At 32.4% G+C, this 17,734-nt stretch overlaps 1 protein-coding gene across 4 annotated transcripts in view; it reads left to right on the forward strand.

The window, feature by feature from the left end:
- Positions 1-17,734, forward strand: part of jvl (javelin-like) — a 130,850-nt gene that overhangs the window by 49,632 nt on the left and 63,484 nt on the right. The window contains exon 2 of one of the 4 annotated variants that reach the window (XM_076534029.1): positions 3,234-3,265. The exons of the other annotated variants lie outside the window; for them this stretch is intronic. The gene's annotated coding sequence lies outside the window, so the exon portion shown is untranslated. The remainder of the gene's footprint in view (positions 1-3,233; positions 3,266-17,734) is intronic. 4 annotated transcript variants of the gene reach the window in all.

Here is a 17,734-nt window from a genome sequence, read left to right on the forward strand (position 1 = left end):
GATTTCGTCGAAGCATTTGCATTTCTCACATTTCGAATTGGATATCATGCCTTCCAATGGTTTCGTATTTATTATAGCAAGTATCTCAAACGAAAAGAAAAAAGAAATGGCCGATTATTTTCGATTAAAACGAGTTCCTCTCGAGTACTTTACGACTGTCGATTAAAATTAGCGCGTTAAGCTAAAAACATCTCTATAAAATTAAACGAACGGTGTTAATTCGGAGAGGTACGTTAAGAAATGAATATACAATGATGTACTGAATTACGAGAAACGTGTTATTGGTGTTTTGTGTAGAGGTAACGTTAGTAGGATTGTTTTGTATGAGTGGAATAGAGGTTCATTTATTGCGGAATAGAAGTGGAATTTTAGGGTGGTAAAATTATTGCTTAAGATTCAATCTGACGTATTTGGTAATTTCAGTTTTAATTTGGAGAATGTGAAAATTGGGGGATGTGGGAATTGGGGAATGTGGGTATTGGGGGATGTGGGAATTGAGGAATGTGAGTATTGGGAGATGTGGGAATTGAGGAATGTGAGTATTGGGAGATGTGGGAATTGGGATATGTGGAGTTGGGCAATGTGGAATTGGGATATGTGGAATTGGGATATGTGAGAATTGGGGTATGTGGGAATCAGAGTATGTTGGAATTGGGATATGTGGGAATTGGGATATGTGGAATCGGCATATGTGGGAATTGAGGAATGTGGGAATTTGGTGATGTGGAAATTGAGGAATGTGGGAATTAGCATATGTGAAATTGGGATATGTGGAATTGAGATATATGGAATTGGGATATGTGGAATAGGCATATGTGAAATTGGGGAATGTGGGAATTGAGATATGTGGAATTGGGATATGTGGAATTGGGTAATGTGGGAATTGGGGAATATGTGGAATTGGCATATGTGGAATTGGGATATGTGGAATTGGGGAATGTGGGAATTGGGGAATATGGGAATTGGGAAATATGGGAATTGGGATATGTGGAATTGGGGAATTTAGGGATTTGGAAATGTACGAATTTGGGAACGTAGAAATTTATAAATATAGGGATTTACACTTTTGGAGATTTGGTAAATGGTGAATTTATAAATTTGGTAAATTGAGGAATTTGTAAATTTATAAAATTAAGAAATTAAAAATTTGTTAAAATATACAAGATTCATAAATCATCTCAACAAATGGAGACCCACCACAAAGAATCACTATATTTACATAAAATTTCAGTTCTTCATACCTTTTGTGATATAAAATTCAATCGAAGATTTGTTATCAGTCGAAGGGTAATAAATTTAGACGGAGCGCATGTACACAGAACTGGAAGTCACGTTCGATTATAATGTTTTTAATCTCACATGGTATCACGAAACTTTCTCACGAGTTCTTTTCGTTATCGATCGAAGCTACAAAGTTAAAATAGCGACGTGACAACGTGAAATAGTTGCTTTACATACGTGTCGTGATTCTTACTCGAGCAAGATAAATCTGTCTACAAGAGCCTTTTCTTTCCGAGATATCATTCGAATGTTCTCGCTCGATGCAATAATAAATACAGTCATGTCGGTTGCTTAGGATCTTAGGATGGGTTTGATTCGAACTTTTTTATTGAAGAAATTTATTCAAACACTTTTATGAAATTTGCAATTGGTTAATTAAAAAATCTTTTGTAAAATTTGAAATTAAATTAATTCAAGAATCTTTGTGAAATTTAAAATTAGTTAATTTAAAAATGTTTGTAAAATTTGAAATTTAGTAATTCAAGAATCTTTGTAAAATTTGAAATTTGTTAACTTAAAATCTTTTGTAAAATTTGATATTAATTCATTTAAAAACCTTTGTAAAATTTTTAAATTAATTCATTCAAAGAATTTTGTAAAATTTCAGAAGTCTCGAAATTGTAATCTGGAGCTTTGTAAAACTTCAAAACTCTGGAATCTGAAATTTTATAAAAATGCAAACCTCTTGTAAGTGAATTATAAATTATGAATGATAAATTAATTGAACAATTATGAATGATAAATTTCTAAATTCTTTAACTTCCTAATCCCCAATTTTCTAAGCTACTAAATATTAAACTCTCAAATTCCCATCTCCCAGACCACCACACTCTCAAACTCCAAAATTCCTAAATCCCATTATAATTCTGAAGTTTGCAACTTCTCAAATTCCCACACCCATCAAATCCCCATATCGTCACATTACCAAATTCCTAACTAATCTCTAACCTAACCTAACAAAGTCTCTTCTCATCTCAAATGACCAAATTTCTGACTCAGGTCACCTGAGTCACCTGAGACAACTTCTGACACCTCACCAAATTTCCAAATATTCAAAATTCTAAATTCCTTCAATCTCCCTCCTTGCCCTAAAAAGTTGCCTTAAAATCTACTCCTTACATCTACCCTTAAATGCACCTCAAGCTAACCAAGTACACTCTCAAGCCAAAATCACTATGTATTATAAAATCAATACATCAAGTTTTATGGCAACAGTCTTCAAGTTTGATTTTCCCGACTAGGAAGCACAAAATGTATTCGTACATTTCCACGTACTTTTTCTCTTCCAATCATCAGCCTATCGGCAATTACATGACACCGCTTCTAATTATTCATGCAACGTATCGTCGAGTACAGTGAACTTTATCGTTCGAAAGTTTCAAACAGGGGAAGAAGCATCGATATTGAACGCTCGGAATACAACCGAGCCTTCCGCGGTAGATAACTATTCCTACCTCGTAATACTCAACTTTCATTCATTGTTTCGCCATGTTTGTTATGGGCTAGTCTTTTTACGTGACCGTATGGCTGTCATCAGGTGCACGCACTTGCATTCCTTCTTATCGGATCAGGAATTATCGTGCACGCTAACGCGGTTCTGATCCAAGATATTGCATCAAGTTTTAGATTGGCAGATTCAGAACGATGAGAAAGATTAGCTATTATGCAGACTTCCCCAGCAATTTTATTGTTCGATCGTAATTTCTGATGTTACTCTTAACTTATCGGCTTGGTATCTGGTATTTGAAAGTTAAATTTTAAGTACTTAATGTGAAGACGGGTTTGTTTTAAGTTGGAGCGTTTGAGAGGATGTGGGGATGTGGGCATTTTGTAGGGATGTTAGATATGTAGTGGGAGTGTAGTATTGTTGGAGAGATTAGAATCATAGTTTAGTTTACAACACTAAAGCTGTCATGTCATGTCTGTAATAATTGTGTTTCGTTTGATTCCAGGTAAGGAGATACCCAAGCAGTTTCGTTAATTAGTAAGTACGCTATTTTATTTTTATGTATAATAGAATGAAAAATAGTTGAAACTTAAATAATTTAAAACTTAAATAATTAAAATTGGTACAATTATAAATGTAGTCTATATGATAGACAGGTAGTTGTATCACATCAAGCTATAATGAAGGCTAAAAGGTGTTAACTATAATGGGGGTTTGCCATTTGTTCCCACAAGCATTTTGAAAATGGCAATGATGCTTGTACAGATATTCAATACAATTTTATTGAGAAAATAAAACCTTCTGTTATAATAAAAATAATAATACATCTCTTCATTTTGTGAAGTTTAATGCTGTACTCATATGAGTCCTCACATGTGTACTCATATAGGAAGACATGTGTACAGTTCATGTTTGATGAAAGTGAATAGTGTACTCAAATGAGTACACTAGGGCAAAATGAATTAAACTTATGTACTCTGAAGAATGTGTTCTTAAACTCATGTGGTTTTAAACATATGTGGTCCTAAACGTATGTGGTCTCAAACATATGTGATCCCTCTTGAACATTTTGTTCACAGACCCATAATTCCACTTCTACTACTTATTGCACATTACATTGTACATTGTATATTACGTTAACTAGTTAACTATAACTACTCTATAGTATACTATAATCAGTCAATACAAAAAGTCCTGACCACATAATACATTAAATGAGTCCATTAACTAAAAGCAAAAATTCAGGGGATGTAAACTTGATAATAAAACTGTTTCCTGTCTAACAACCCATAAACTAGAAAATTAAATATTTTTCCATTGCATCCGTTTCGAGCAATTAGTCTCTCGTCCCACATTTCATTTACTGCACCAGAAAAAGAAACATGTTATCATTCGTGCTCGCGATTCAAGTATTACTTTCAACCGACACTTCAAGATTGACAACTGCATAATAGTCGCTTGTTAAACTCAGTCTAACAGATTGAAGAGTGTTCAGAAAATTTGTTAGAATGACAAACGCAAAACGAAAGATGCCAAGCATAATAGAGTCGCAACTGGGTCAACGGGTGATAGCTTTCTAAATTCATTTTTCATTTGTCTTTGATAAAAAGCCGAACTGTTTGTCCGTAAAAGTATTACAGCACGGCAAGAAGGTGCTATTAGTGGGAATAATAAGAATAATTTTCTACAGTTTCACCGATTGGAATGATTGTAAATAGTTTACAATTAGGAAAATAATGAGTGCTGCAAGAAATCGCATGGTTTTGAAAAACGAAAGTTTTGTGGATTTATAGATGGAGAAACCTTCTTAATGACATGTAATTTGTCAGGGAGTTTTAACGAACGATTTGTTGCGACATGAACTATTCTTAAAATACAGTCATCTACAGGTAGATGATTAAAGACATATCAGAAGTTGCTTTATTTGAAGAAATTGATAAATGAGTGAATAATAGAACATAACTTAATATGTACATTACTTTCATTTTATTAATATATTTTATGATTGCCAAATATTACAGGACTGACCCATGTGACGAATTTCACTCTTCTTTTAATAACAATCGTAAGACTTAGTCATTTCAGAAAATTTTGGTACAGACACATAGTAACAAGTACTTCAGCTTATAAATTTTATACACACAGAAATAAAAAAAATAATAGGTGTTCAATATCTCAATCAGTACAAACCCCTAATCGATAATAACGATGTATAATAAAACAACAGAAACTATTTTAAATGGCTATCTTCATCATGGTAGCAAACGATTCTCAATTATTTTCAACCAGTAGCTATCTCAAAAGCAGAGGAAAGGTACGTTGCTTACCCGCGTTTTCTCGACGTCAAGTGTCTTGTCTCGTTTCCCTCCCTTCGTTCTTTTTCTTCCCTTTATTCTCCCTGTTATTTCTCCCCAAGATAACCACGAACGTCTTGTAGCCTCGGGGAACGAGTTTTGCAACTAGGCGACCTCAAGGCACGCGTTCTCGCGATAGAGCGAAGACGAAAAAATGAAAAAAGATAAACGACATCCAAACAGTGAGAGAGAGAGAGAGAAAATGCTTATTTGCATGCAGTGTACGCAACACTGTGTATCGGTAGATCGTTGATCGTCTAATAAAGCGCGGACGACAGACATTCCACTGTGCTTTGACTACGCTTTTGCGAGTTCTACCAGCTTCAGCTATTTGAGCGTTAATGAGCGTACGATGGGGAATTCTACCAGATTCCTTTCTTGGACATGAAACAGGTGTCTTACTGACTTTGGTGATTGGTGAGGGATTTTTGAGGATATCAATATTTGGTGAGAGATTAGGAGTTTTGGATGGGTATATTTATTCATATGAGTATGTGATGAGAATGTGAAGGGTGTGGGTGTATGGAGATATGAAAATTTGGGAGGAGGTATGGATAAGTTAGGGAGATAGGTTTGTGGAGATTTGGAAGTTTGAAGGTGTAGATATTTGGGGATCTGAAAAATTAGGGAGCGCAGTTAGACATCTAGGAATTTACATATTGAATTTGAGAATGCTGGGATTTAGGGATATAGCGATTTCGGGGCATAGGTATTTTGGGACGTAGGGATTTCGGAACGTAGAGATGTTGGGACATAGAGATTTCGATGCGTAGGAACTTCGGGACGCAAGAATTGTGGAATATTGGGATTTTTGCATATAGCGATTTTGGGACGTAGGTACCTTGGGGCATAGGGATTTCGGAGCGTAGCAATGTCGGACATAGAAGTCTCGACGCGTAGGAACTTCGGAACATAGGGATTTCGGAGCGTAGCAATGTCAGACATAGAGGTCGCAACGCGTAGGAACTTCGGGACATAGTGATTTCGGAGCGTAGCAATGTCTAACATGGAGGTTGCAACGCGTAGGAACTTCGGGACATAGTGATTTCGGAGCGTAGCAATGTCAGACATAGAGGTCTCGACGTGTAGGAATTTTGGAGCGTAGCAATATCGAGACATGGAGGTCTCGACGCGTAGGAACTTCGGGACATAGATATTTCAAGTTATAAGTGCTTCGGGACCTAAAGAATTTTGAGATATGGGTACTTCGAGACATAGCAATTTAGGCACGTAGGTAACTTGGGACATAGGAATTTCAGAACGTACGTACCTCTTGCCACATGTAGATATTTCAGAACATGCGCATTACATACGTATGACATCCATATGAATTTTGTATTATAACAATTTTAGATCATAGAGATATCGGTATATAGTGACTTCCATCAAATGTAACAATTGTTAAAATCTTGTTAATATGGCGCAATTCTCAAACTTAAAAGAATAGTATTTCATCAACAAATAGCTTATTAACAAATAATTTATTTATGAACATTATATAATTTATTGAATACTATATGAATTTTGGATTATAAGAATTTTAGATCATATTGATATCAGTATATAGTAACTTCTATCAAATGTAACAATTGTTAAAATCTTGTTAATATAATGCAATCCTCAAACTTGCAAGAATAGTATTTCATCAACAAATAGCTTATTAACAAATAATTTATTTATGAACATTATATCATTTATTGAATACTATATGAATTTTGGATTATAAGAATTTTAGATCATATTGATATCAGTATATAGTAACTTCTATCAAATGTAACAATTGTTAAAATCTTGTTAATATAATGCAATCCTCAAACTTGCAAGAATAGTGTTTCAACCAATAGCTTATTAATGACTAATTTATTTTTGAACAGTTCATAATTAATGAATAGTATTGTACTTCCTAAAAATACAAAAATCGCTATCAAGTAAATTATTCAAAAGACTTTCGATCGATTTGCGATTGTTATAGTAAACGCCGGAGGGAATGGATTAAGCACAATTCGCGTCATGATTCGCATTCACATGCGCGCAAACAAGGTGTTGGTCTTCATGTAATGTCGAGTGTTTGGTTACCTGTTTGATTAGATGGCACACATCTAGGGTTACGTCGATAAGCACACATCGTGTATTCACGTTGAAATTCGATCGCATGTATCGTTTTTGTTAAGTATGATCTTTGCAATGACACGCACTGTCCTTCTTCAAAGACGAAGGTGTTAATTTCATTTTCAAGTATAATTTTAATCCATGTTTTCGTGTTACATTTGCTGTTTCATGCGAAAAATATTATTTTTATTTTTGGTCAATTTTAAGTATTAATTTATTTATTATTAGTGAAATTTTGTAGTATTAATAATTTCAGCTTGATATATTTTGGTGAACTTGAAATCACTTGCTGTGATTAATTAATTTAATTTTGTGTTTAGAATATTGAAACATTTACGTGAATTTAAGTATAAAAATATTTGCTTGATTTTTATAAAATTTTTGATATGTTGTCCACGATTTTTTATATTTTAATAATAATAATTCAAAAACGAAGCTTCAAACCTTTCCAGGAGTAACACTAGTTGTGAGACATACTATTGTAAGACTAGTGAGACACCCTGTATATGTAACCTTGAGCTGTCAAATCTTTAATCTATAATTAATAAATAACTGTAGTTACTAGTATAGTTGTACCTTCAGAACATTAAATAAAATATAACATACACAGTATTTTCTGACAACATCAACTCAATTCCAAACTTTCATCAAATTCTATTAAAGTTTCAAAAAATGATTTGCTATAATCATCCACATCAATGAAACACTTACACAACAATTGTCATGAAACATCAAACTGTAAACAGTATCAAATCGACGTAAATTAAACATACACCACATAAAATGCTATTACCATTTCGAAATCCAGCATGTGGCCGAGGAGCAAACATTTAGGCCAAACACTCGATTTGGTCTTTCATGACAAGCTCATTTCCTTTCGATTAGGGAAATGAATTCCCGATGAATTGCAGCGTTTGGCCCGGCCGAAGTTGGCAGAAAAAAGAAAATGACAATCGTACATCCTGCGGAAGCGGATGTTAGCAGGCACGCTTGGCTGACCTCTCCAACCCTCCTCTCTTCTCTTCCATACCTGCCCATCATTGTAAAACATGCTGGTTTGTTGCATTATATAAATGCACGTAAACGCATAGGCTTCGACGATCATTTAGTGAACTTGAAGCTGTTTTTGCACTGCCACAATTTCCGTTCACCTTTGAACTTGGAATTACGTGTTCGCGTTGGGTCGATACGTTTGCTGTTGTGACGCTGATGTTCTTTGCTAAATTTAGTAGTTGCATTGGGTTTTTGGTTGGATTCAAATTATTTTGTAGGAATTATTTTTTAGGAATGCAGAGAAAGGTGGGAAGTTTGAAAGGGAAATTAATGTGCAGAGAGGGAATATGCAGTGTCATAGTTTCTTATAGGCAAGTTTTGTTAACCCTTTGCACTATTTTGACGAGTCTGACTCGTGACGCACTAGTAGCTTCGTCCGTGATTAATTTTACTGGAATTTTCAATACACTTCAATTTGGAGTACAAGTCCAATTATAATTTGCATAGTCAACGATTGCATTATAATATATTGACATAACATTTCAAATATTTTTGTCTGTTTTAATATTGTAGCTGTAATTAGTCAGTTCTGACTGACGCACCTGACAAATAAGTCATAGTGCAAGGGGTTAATTCTAGTAATTCTACAAGTGAAAGAAGTATGTTGTATTAATGTGGAGGATAAATTAAAGTGGAGTGCTTTGTTTGCTATCACATACAGGGTGTTTACATATAGGGTGTTTACATGCAGGGTGTTACCATATACAGTCTTTTCATCCTTAAGCAGACTTAGAGACTATTCTACCTTCAAATAGGAAGTTATAGTGGAAGATCACTCCACAAAATTTTTTGGGAAGAATATATTCTAATATGCAGTATATCTCAGTTTCTTACAAACAAATTTTGTTAATGTAAAGTATAGCACAATTTATTAAATATGAAATGATAGTAAGCTACTTTGACTGTTGCTGTATCATATACAGGGTGTTTCAGTCTTTTCACCTCCAAGCAGACTTAGGTATTGTTTTAATTATCTTCAAGTTGGAATTTACAGTGAAAGGTCACTCCACAAGATTTTTTAAGGAAGATGCATTCTAATATGCAGAATGTCTCAGTTTCTTACAAAAAAATTTTGTTAATGTAGAGTATAGTACAATTTGTTAAATATGAAATGATAGTGAGCTGCTTTGATTGTTGCTATATCACATACAGGGTGTTTCAGTCTTTTCACCTCCAAGCAGACTTAGGTATTGTTTTAATTATCTTCAAGTTGGAATTTACAGTGAAAGGTCACTCCACAAGATTTTTTAAGGAAGATGCATTCCAATATGCAGAATGTCTCAGTTTCTTACAAACAAATTTTGTTAATGTAGAGTATAATACAATTTGTTAAATATGAAATGATAGTGAGCTACTTTGACTTAGGCACTGTTCTAATTATCTTCAAATAATAATTTAGAATGAAAAGTCACTCCACAAAATTGTAAAACAGAAATGCATTTTTTTTCCTAAATATAAAGATTGTCCCAGTTCCTCAATACACAATTTCATTATTATAATGTTCCTTCATACCAGAATTTATAAATGCAACAAAAAGAAATTGATTAGATTGAGTTTCACTAAATTTCCCGTGGAAGAATTAATCGCATACGCCATTGGGCTTTCATAGTCCATATGGACGATGCGCGTTTAATCTTGCCTCGCCATATGCGTTGATTTCAATTCCAGTGGCTCATTTACTACTCGGTGCACAATTTCATTCGTGTATTCAACCTCGGGGCACACTTATCGAGCTTGCTGTTATTGGTTTGAAACGAGGGGCTCTCGAGTTGAGCACCGTGGCTCGCGATGTGTCAACGTTGCACCACTTGATCGGTCACGAGTGGTCGTGATGGGCACCGTAGATTACCATCGGTGAAAAAGTAATACGATTGGATTATAATTGGACGCGATCGAAACACTTGCCTTAATAATACGCTTCCGGTTTGAAGAAGAATGCGAGTCTGAAGAAAAATTGTGATTATAATGCTTTTGAGTTGAAGAAGAAAATTGATCAAGTTATTATGTGATGAAAGAGAAATGAATGCAGAAAATGAAGAAGAAAGAACGAGTCTGGAAAGTGAAAAAGGAAGAATGAGTCCAGAAAATGCAAAAGAAAGAACGCATCAAAAAAAGGAAAAAGGAAGAAGAAATGCAGAAAATGAAAAAGAAAGAACAAATTCAGAAAATGAAAAAGAAAGAACGAGTCCAGAAAATGAAAAAGAAAGAACAAATCAAAAAAATGAACAAGGAAGAACAAATTCAGAAAATGAAAAAAGAAGAACAAATTCAGAAAATGAAAAAGGAAGAACAAATCGAAAAAATGAAAAAGGAAGAACAAATTCAGAAAATGAAGAAGAAAGAACGAATCCAGAAAATGAAAAAGAAAGAACGAGTCGAAAAAATGAAGAAGAAAGAACGAATCCAGAAAATGAAAAAGAAAGAACGAATCGAAAAAATGAAAAAGGGAGAACAAATTCAGAAAATGAAAAAGGAAGAACAAATGTTAGAAGGCATTATTTAAAATATTTGAATAAACTATTTGAATTCTAAGTTTCTTGACACCGTTTACAAGGTTCATTTCATTATTCATAGAATATGTAATCAGTCTTTTTAATAGAGGTGAAGCTTAAGATCAAGGTTTCTAAGCCTTGATCTAAGAGCTTCTAAAACAAACTTGTTCATTATCGTTAAGCGTGACTTATGCATTTGTTCTGCATTATGGGACAATTAAATTTACATTAGATAATACTAAGTTTACCGCGGTTCATAGGATTAGAGGCGAGAACTAATTTTTCCGATAATAGTCGAGTGAATCACTTTAACACTTAACAGGTTTTTTCTGCCTTTGTCGGTTTACCTTCGAGAAATTATTTTTCTTTTCTGTTTTGTGATAGAAAATCTGTTGACACAAGTTAATTAATGGTGTAACATATTTTTTTAATGAAAAAGTGTAGTATGTGAAGAAAGATAAATATTTTATTATATGTTGTATGTGGTAAATGTGTTATTATATGTTACATATGTTATATATGGTATTATATGTTATATGTATATGATAAACAAGTTATTATATATTATATATGATCCTTATGTTAGTAAAAATTAATAAATGTAGAGTTATTTCACATTGACCCTTTAACTGCCATGTCACCCATATGTGGATGGCTCTTCACTTACCATATAGACGTACCACCATTTTATTAAAAATTTCTCCTTTTACCTAATTGAAAATACTCAAATCAACTGCTTGTAACTATGAAAGATAAACATAAGAAGTTACTGTAAAAATATTTTCCAAAAAGGTAGGATTTGTTAAAAATAATGCAATATTCAGATGTTTCATTATGGCAGTCCACATAACTTGAAGAGCTGGCATATTAATTCATTATTTTTAGTTAAGAGTCCAACTATAATTGTAGCAATTCACTTGTTTATAACTACTCTTAAAAGACTAATTACTAAATTATAAATATTGAAAACTAACTCACTGAAAATTGGTATAATAAAAAATATCTAAATGCTCTCCTTTCTTTTTTAACTTTTTGAGGTTAGGTTCAAAACCATCTTTTCACTCATTGCTTTTACACAAAATAATTAAAGTATACTTTTTAAAATTCGTCATTTCCATTCCAAATAATTGTAACGAACACATTTTCCATTTACCTACATTAAAAGCAAGTTTCATGCAACTTAAACCGTAATTTCCATTAAAACCATGTGCCACAAAGATATATCACATGATCGAATTTGCAACACTAAGAGGCGCAGAAATTTTTAATTGCCCAGATATCGATCTAATTAAAACAGTAAACGTTTTGCATCGTAACATAACGAGAACTCGGGTTACAATGTTTTGCCGTGAATGGAACGGAATTAGCAGAATGAGAATGACACGCAACCTGCAACCAGCAATTCGATTCCCGTTACCACGAAAGAATAACGCGTTACACGGTAATCTCTAGCTATCTTACAATTTACTGCCGTTTTCGCCGTTATTAAGACCGAAGTATCCTCCTAGATACCGTTCCATGTTAAACAACAAACGCACGTTTCCTCGTAAATCGTTTACGTTACTTTGTTACGCGAGATATCGGAGATGTACACTCGGCTGCAATGTGGGCCTCCTTGGACTGAAGACAAGTGTCGTGGCGGGAGCCATTAGTTCTTTTGCATTTTGGGAGATTTGTTATTTAATAACTTAAGTACATTATTTAATAACTTTATTTAGAAATGTAGTTTTTGAAGTTTTTAGGAGTTCTTATGTTTATGAATTTGTGAAGAGCAAGCAAGGTTTTTAAATTATGGAATTTGGAAATTTGAAAGATGTTGTTTTGTGAAGGTAGAAATTGAAGTAAAAGTAGAATTTTGTAAATTTTCAAGCTGAACGATTTTTAAATTATCACATTCAAAGATGGTGGATTCAGGACTTCTTACAGATCTGAAGCCTTGAACTAAATCTATATATTGCCAAGTTGGGAGTTTTTAAATCCATGTATTTTCAAATTTTTGTATTCATAAATTCTTATATTCCCAAATTCCTACATTGCCAAATCCCTACATTCCCAAATTCCAAAACACTCGTAACCCTAATAACCTAAATCCTCAAATCCCCATATTTCTAAATTTCCAAATTTCTAAATTATTGAATTTTTAAGTTACCAAATCCCTAATATCCCAAACTCCTAAATTTCCAAATCTCTAAATACCCAAATCCTTAATATTCCAAATCCCTAAACCCCCAAATCTCTAAACCCTGAAATCCCTAAACCATCAAATCTTTAAACCTCCAAATTCCTAAATCCCCATATTTCTAAATTATTGAATTCTTAAATTCCCAAATCCCTAATATCCCAAACCCCTAAATTTCCAAATCCTTAAACCCCCAAATCCCTAACATCCTAAATTCTTAAATCCCCATATTTCTAAATTTCCAAATTTCTAAATTATTGAATTCTTAAATTCCCAAATCCCTAATATCCCAAACCCCTAAATTTCCAAATCTCTAAATCCCCAAATCCTTAATATTCCAAATCCCTAAGCCCCCAAATCCCTAAATCCTCAAATCTCTAAACCCCCAAATCCCTAACATCCCAAATCCCTAAACCCCCAAATTCCTAAATCCCCAAAATTCCCAAATCCCCAAATCCCTAAACCCCCAAATCTAATTTCCCAAATCCCCACTTTCCCAATTGCCCAAAATTCCTAAATGCACTCTCAAGCTTCCAAATTCCCAAATTCTCAAATTTCTAAATTTCCACAATTCTAAATTTCTGAACTTCGTCAGAGGAAGTCGGATTTGCTCCTGAGTGTACCTTGTCGAGTGCTCTGCCATCTTACAGTTAGATTAGAAAGGTCTAGGCATTTAAATTGCTTGAAAACCTAGTACGTTTTTTGGATGTGAAGAAATAAATTCAAGTCCAGATTTTTCTTTTTAGGTGATTATCTGCCACAAAGTATATAGAGTAGAAACATCTTTTTAGATACCTCTACATTTCAAAAATGACGTTATACAAGTTTAGTATATACTACTATAACAACTCAAGGACCGATTGAACTAAATGTTATTCTTAACTTTTGCAAATTGTATTTTCATTGCTAATAAATATTATATTAAGGTTCAAGAGTTACTCCTTGAATTGTAATTACAAGGTAGTTATATAAAAAGTTTATATAAGAAATACATTTGAATTGCTCCTTGAATTTTAATTACTAAGTAATTACAAAAAACGTCCATTTATGTAAGAAATAAATGCAAAGGTAATTTGTAACTTTGCAAAGTATATTTTTCTTGCTGCAAGTATTATGATGTTAATATCATTCAGAAATGCAATTGAAATATTTTTTTGATTATAACTATGTATATTTGTATAAAAGGACCACTTGTTAAAAACAAAAGTTAAAATTTTGAAACTTGAAAAATAAACAGATTTGCAGTAATAAAAAATTCTTGAAACAAATTTACAGATGCAAGTGTATTTAATATTGTATTAATATACCACATGTTTAACACTAGATTGCCTAAGGCAGTCATTTTGACTGCTTTTCAATTTCAATTAGAAAAACAATTGTGTATAGAATGACATAGCTTCTTAGAATTTTGTGACTTTTTGTACAACATATAAATGCGTTTATTAATAATTGTAGTTACCTCCCCCCTACTTCATTTCCGGTATATATATATGTGTTATACCTATATTGCCCCAAAGCAGTCAAAATGAATCAAAGTTTCAGTCTTTCTAGTGTTAATACTGTATCAATGTTACATACAGATAATTATCAAAGTTTTTATTATAAAAATATGGTTTCTTCTATGACAATACACGCATTGATACGCGTATCTAGTTTACTCTGAATGATGTAGCAAGCTTTGTTCACTCTTTGTTGATTTATAAAAAAGTCAGGTTTTTAGGTTAATGTCTCAGTTACCCGTTCATAGTAAAAACCGTACGTCAATTTCACAGAGAACCACAACTCGTAAAAGTTACACAAAGTCACTGAAACGTAGGTCCGTCAAACGTAAGTTCAAACGATTACGTGAAATCTACTTACACCGTTTACTTGTTTGTTCCTCGTTTAACATTGTATTACGGGAATAACTAGAGCCTAAAAATTCGAGAATCAAAGTTAAAGAAAACACGAATTTCTCGTTTCGTGGTTTGTTGATTCATCACAATTGAATTATGTAATTTTACTCACTCATTTACTCGTTACGTATGTGTAGTATTCATATGTATATGTGAATGTATAGTATTAAACACGTGTGTTTCCTGAAAAATTTCCAATAATTTTTTAGTGAAAACGATGTTTTAATAATTTTTAGTGAACAAGATATTCTAATAATTTTTAGTGAAATAAATATTCAAATAATTTTCATAGAAGGTATACGAATAATTTTTATTGGAAAATGGGTATTCAAATAATTTTCAGTAAAAAATATATTCAAATAATTTTTAATGAAAAATAAATATTAAAATGGTTAGGTCATCAATTAAATATCATAATGGTAAGGTTATCAATTTATGTATGAAATAAAGTGAACACAAGTAGTATTTACATATACATATTACCATAGCATTAGAATAGACACACATACATTAAAATAATTTTCCTTATAATTCAAAAGGTACTAAAAAAATTTATCTCATATCAATACTCCCATAAATAATATTAAAATAATAAACAAAGCTTTATTAAATGAATTGTATTATATTCTATAAGTCAGTAAGGTAATTCAATCAGTTTCTGATTCTTTTCATAAGGAAGTGTATAATGTTCCAAATTTTTAATTTTCTTCATAAGAAAGCACGTGATGTATTAACTCTTTAATTTTCTTCACAAAAAGTACGTGAGGTACTAAATTCTTATTTTTCTTCCAAAAAAGTACGCGAGATTCTAAATTCTTAATTTTCTTCCTAAAAGATACGTGCTGCACTAAATTTTTAGTTTTCTACACAAAAAAGTACGTGATGTACTAAATTCTTAATTTTCTTCCTAAAAGATACGTGCTGCACTAAATTTTTAGTTTTCTACACAAAAAAGTACGTGATGTACTAAATTCTTAATTTTCTTCCTAAAAGATACGTGCTGCACTAAATTTTTAGTTTTCTGCACAAAAAAGTATATGATGTACTACATCAACATTTTCTTTTCATAAAATAGTGTTTAAAGTTTTTAAATTATTTATTTGGTTGAATGTTATATGTAGAAGTTTGTATGGTTCAACTCGGCAATGATCGGTGCAAAATCGCGTGTACAGCTTCTAGACTGTGTTGTTCCTCTTGAAGACGGTTGAACGGCCTCATAACGTCTTGAAGAAGAAATGATTGAGTCGCAGTCGTAGAAGCAGCCGCAGAGCTGCCTCTTCGGCATCGTTTAACTGGATTAGGAAGCCAGTCTGAGAAACGGCCATGTCCCGTGATATACCTCAGATGTACAATGTCAACACGTGTGTGCACGCCGATGCATCACGATCGCGTACGCATTGATACACGTATCTGGTTTACTGTGAATGTTGTGCTGTTTTAGTTCTTGACTGGTTTACTATTTTACAAATCTACAATTTTACAACTTTACAATCTTGCAACTTTACAATTTTACAGCTTTACAATTTTACGATTTTATAGTTTCACAACTTTACAATTTTACAACTTTATAGTTCGACAACTTTACAGTTTCACAACTTTACAATTTTACAGCTTTACAACTTTATAATTTTACGATTTTATAGTTTGACAACTTTACAATTTTACAGCTTTACAATTTTACAACTTTACAGTTTCACAACTTTATAGTTTGACAACTTTACAGTTTCACAACTTTACAATTTTACAACTTTACAATTTTACGATTTTATAGTTTGACAACTTTACAGTTTTACAACTTTATAGTTTCACAATTTTACTGTTTCACAACTTTATAGTTTTACAACTTTACAATTTTACGATTTTATAATTTGACAATTCTATAGCTTTATAGTTTCACAACTTTACAATTTCGCAACTTTATAGTTTCACAACTTTGCAACCTGGCAATGTTACAATTTTAAAATTTCACATTACAATTTCACAACGTTATAATTTTACAGTGTTACAATTTTATAACTTTACAATTTGACTTTTTTACGTTTTTCTGTTAATCCATTTTTCTACATTTTCATTTTCTATCAATTTTTATCTTCCGCATCCTTGTCTCTTTAAATTTCAAAGTCATGATATTCCTATGTTCTCCAAATTCTCTAAGTGCACAAATTTCTACGTTCTTAAGATTTTATAACATCCGTTTCTAGTTCCACGAAATTTCAACACTCCGGAGATAGTTTTGTGAACAATCGATGCGTGTATACACGTGACTGCACAAGTTGCAGTCAATGCATTTGAAGCACGCGTCCTATCTTCCGCTTCCTGCGTGCTTCTCAACACTCGATAATTAATTATGCTATTATATCGGCGCTGAAAAGCGGATTGGGAGGGCTGAAGATTTAATGCTCCTTGTATCACGCTATGAAATCTACATTTTCGAAACTGGAAGTATATTAATCATTTCGTCGTGAAATTCGTATCTCTTGAGGTAACTGTGTCTTATAAGAACAGAAATTAATTTTTGAAGAACGTCTTAGAATAAAATTAATTTATATGCTTAAATAAAATTTATTTTGTATTAATAGTTTAATGATATAAAACAAGATTTATGTGAAACTTGAAGTTCATAAAATAAAATTAATATAAAACGTAAAGTTCATAAAATAAAATTAATATGAAATAAAAAGTTTGTGAAACAAAATTTATATGAATTCAAAAGTTTGTGAAATATAATTAATATGAATTGAAAAGTTTATGAAATAAAATTGATATAAACTTCTTACACAAATTTTGTATGCAAACAGTTTTATCATAAATGTTGAAGAAGTAATGGCACTTCATAAATTGAGACACCCTGTATATAGTATCTAAAAGTATAGTCATTTGCCAATGGCGTGTATAGGTGTCCTTGAATACGCATTGTCAATTGT

Source organism: Megachile rotundata, chromosome 7, assembly GCF_050947335.1.
Source record: "Megachile rotundata isolate GNS110a chromosome 7, iyMegRotu1, whole genome shotgun sequence".
In the NCBI taxonomy this organism is placed as follows: domain Eukaryota; kingdom Metazoa; phylum Arthropoda; class Insecta; order Hymenoptera; family Megachilidae; genus Megachile; species Megachile rotundata.